This window comes from Schistocerca americana, chromosome 8 (assembly GCF_021461395.2).
Source record: "Schistocerca americana isolate TAMUIC-IGC-003095 chromosome 8, iqSchAmer2.1, whole genome shotgun sequence".
In the NCBI taxonomy this organism is placed as follows: Eukaryota; Metazoa; Arthropoda; class Insecta; order Orthoptera; family Acrididae; genus Schistocerca; species Schistocerca americana.
The window spans coordinates 501,606,582-501,610,267 of NC_060126.1; the positions used below are offsets into that span (position 1 = coordinate 501,606,582).

Genomic DNA, 3,686 nt, shown 5'->3' on the forward strand with positions numbered 1-3,686 from the left:
GGTAAGTGATTCATGAAAGGTATAGGTTAATGTTAGTCAGGGCCATTCTTTTGTAGGGATTTTTGAAAGTCAGATTGCGTTGCGCTAAAAATATTGTGTGTCAGTTTAAGCACAGTCGTTTATAATTTTTCTAAGGGGACGTTTCACCGTATCGTGCAGAAGTGGAACAAACAGCGGCTCAAACACTACAGTGCTTGCGCAGTGTTTATTGCCTGCCCACGTAAGTATCATTTGGACAACAGACGTGCATGTTTACGATGAATGTTGCTACTACAAAAAAAATGGCTCTGAGCACTGTGGGACTTAACATCTGTGGTCATCAGTCCCCTAGAACTTAGAACTACTTAAACCTAACTAACCTAAGGACATCACACACATCCATGCTCGAGGCAGGATTCGAACCTGCGACCGTAGCGGTCAGGCGGTTCCAAACTGAAGCGCTTAGAACCGCACGGCCACACCGGCCGGCGTTGCTACTACAGAAGAAACATATGAAGTGATCCTGATTTACGCAGAATGTAGGAGAAATGTTGAGGCTACTGTTGCCTTGGATGACAAGCGTTTTCCAGAGAAAGCTCACTCTCGTTCGTTCTTTTACAAGGTTGTGAACGCCTTTACGTCTGATGTCATAGTACAGAGCGGAAAAAGGAAACGAAGCAAACGTGTTAGAGGAGAAGCTAATGAAATAGCTGTACTAGTGACAGTGCAGAACAACCCAAGGCTAAGTGTGCGGTAATTACACCGCGATTCCGGTATGTCCGTAGGTAGTATTGTCACAGTGCTGCATCGTTATAAGTATCGTCCATACCACGTATCGCTTCATCAAGAAAGTCACGCCACCGATTTCCATAACGAGATTGTGTTTTGTGAATGGGCGCGTCAACAAATGCAAACGACCCCCATGTTCTTTGGTGAGCCGGCCAGTGTGGCCGAGCGGTTCTAGGCGTTTCGGTCTGGAACCGCGCGACCGCTACGGTCGCAGCTTCGAATCCAGCCTCGGGCATGGATGTGTGTGATGTCCTTAGGTTAGTAAGGTATAAGTAGTTCTAAGTTCTAGGGGACTGATGACCTAAGTTGTTAAGTCCCATAGTGCTTAGAGCCATTTTTTTCTTTGCTGAGGTACTATTTTCCGATGAGTCTACATTTACAAAGCCTGGCAGTGTTAACCAATATAACATGCATTAGTGTAGTGTAGACAATCCCCGCTGGTTACGGCATGTTGACCATCAACGTATTTTATACTTATATGGATATAGTGTCTGTTGTTTCGGACATGTCCCATTGATGACCTAGAGCGAACGAAATTGGAATTATATATTTATACCTTCAGCTGCTGACGGGCGTTGATATATATCAATGGGGACAGGTGAAAATGTGTGCCCCGACCGGGACTCGAGCCCGGGATCTCCTGCTTACATGGCAGACGCTCTATCCATCTGAGCCACCGAGGGCACAGAAGATAGTGCGACTGCAGGGATTATCTCGCGCACGCCCCACTTCTTCTTCTGTGTGGATGCACACATATTATCCCGAACTCTAATGAGACTTGGTAAGAATGTCTTCCACAAGTAATGAGTGTGTTGGGTAGGGACACTACGATTGTAGTGTGTGGACATACAAGGTGAGAATGTGGATCTTGCGGGAGGCGTGAGCGAGATAGTCCCTGCAGTTGCGCTATCCTCTGTGCCCTCGGTGGCTCAGATGGATAGAGCGTCTGCCATGTAAGCAGGAGATCCCGGGTTCACGTCCCCGTCGGGGCACACATTTTCACCTCTCCCCGTTGATATATATCAACGCCCGTCAGCAGCTGAAGGTGTTCGCCGTCAGACAGAATAAAGTGACACAGAAGTCACAACCACAACATGAAAATACACACATACAATAATAATAATGAGCGTATGGCATTGGTGGCCGGGAGACCCCTCGCGGGGCGGTTCTGCCGCCGATCCACATGTTATTTAACGCCACTATGGCGACTTGCGAGAAAATGAGGATGAAATTATGATGAAAGACACAGTAATTAAGTATTAGTACTATGTCTAGACACCAGCAACGCGAATTTACTCTACCCAGTGCACCACATTAAACATGGTAAACAGAAACTTCACTATTCAATACTATCTATTATCTGACGGTCACAGAAGGTGCCATCAATTCAAAGTTCTGCGCAAGGGACGTCAAATTGAATGATTACACTAGGCAACGCGATCTGATGATCTCAGAAGGTGCCATCAATCCGAGATCCTGGTATGGATGCCACAATGAAACGTAACTCAGGTGGGACTATGTAATTGATTGAGAATGTTGACAAAATTTAGAGTACTAAAAACATTTTTTTTCCAAACCAGACATAAATTATGCTAAACAAGTTATAGATTGAATTCCCTAAACAACTAACAGGTGCTTTAAAACTTCCCTGAGTGGATCCTGGCTGGCAAAGACAGTTTAACTAGGTGATCAGTGAGTCAATTACTCTGACCCTAAAAATGTGGATAACGCAAGCTGAATTGATCTGACGCTGAGCTGACTTTGATTGATCAAATCTGCTGCAGTTTCTCTACGTAGGTGCAGCTGAGAGCAAGTGGCGATTGAGAGCTGCACGCCCTGACAATACCAGGGCGACAGTACGTCACCCTGTTTACTTGTGGATTTTCTCTGCCTCGTGATGGCTGGGTGTTGTGTGCTGTCCTTAGGTTAGTTAGGTTTAATTAGTTCTAAGTTCTACGGGACTGATGACCATAGATGTTAAGTCCCATAGTGCTCAGAGCCATTTGAACCATTTTTTTTGTTTACTTGTGCAGCCACATGACTTGAAGCTGGCGAGATGTGTGCGGTGGAGGAGATGAGATGTGGAGACTTCACCTGTGAATCGACCGCGGCCACGAAAGAAATGCGAAAATCTCACCGTCTCGCGATCAGGCAGACGGATCGCAATTTACTATCTACCAGAGCCCTGAAATCACGGTAGATTTCAGTGTGTGACACACCAGTTCGCTGGTCGTACCAAGGACAAACTTGGCTCACTTGTACGACAGAGCGCACATGGATACCAAACGTCAAGACTGGTAAACCAAAAAACGAGTAAGTGTGCTCTTGGCAAACGAGTAGTCCGAGATGTCTGAAGTAACACTTCAACACAGGCTTCCCATTCTAAACTACTACCAAGTGAAGTCGGTCTCAGGACAGGTCCCAAGTACCAACCACACATGCCAGAGCTTCAACTAGAAGCGCTTACCAGACCAAAGTCCCGCTCTCGAGTGCTTCGCACCTCTCAAGAAAAAAAAATCCGTTTTCCTAAGCAAAGTGCACTAACGACACCGCCTTCACGCCATCTTGAGCCAATAACAAGGCTCTAAATCTCCCCTCCCACACGACAGCACAAACTCACGATGAACGAGGGCAAGAGTTAAGAAACCTGCGTCTCTGGGGAAAAAAAGAGACTGCCAATTAAAGTTTTCGCAGAGGGGGAAGAGATGATTTTTTCCAAAGTCATGTCTCTTCCCAAGGTAACAAGCGAACAGATACAATCTCAAACATATTTATCTAAATCACCTGTGCCTTGGAGCTTGTTAGTCCTAGCTATGAGGTGTAATAAAGATTCTATCTCTAGACGTTTCTCAGATGCCGGAGTTTTCTTATACGACAGAGGCGACCGAGGGAACTGGTTCACTGGCCTACTTGCCCTA

General features: G+C 46.0%; 1 non-coding gene across 1 annotated transcript; it reads right to left on the reverse strand.

The window, feature by feature from the left end:
• Positions 1–1,377: 1,377 nt before the first annotated feature.
• Trnat-ugu lies at positions 1,378–1,452 on the reverse strand. Its single transcript has one exon. It is a non-coding gene; the product is annotated as a tRNA-Thr (tRNA).
• Between the last annotated feature and the right edge of the window lie 2,234 nt (positions 1,453–3,686).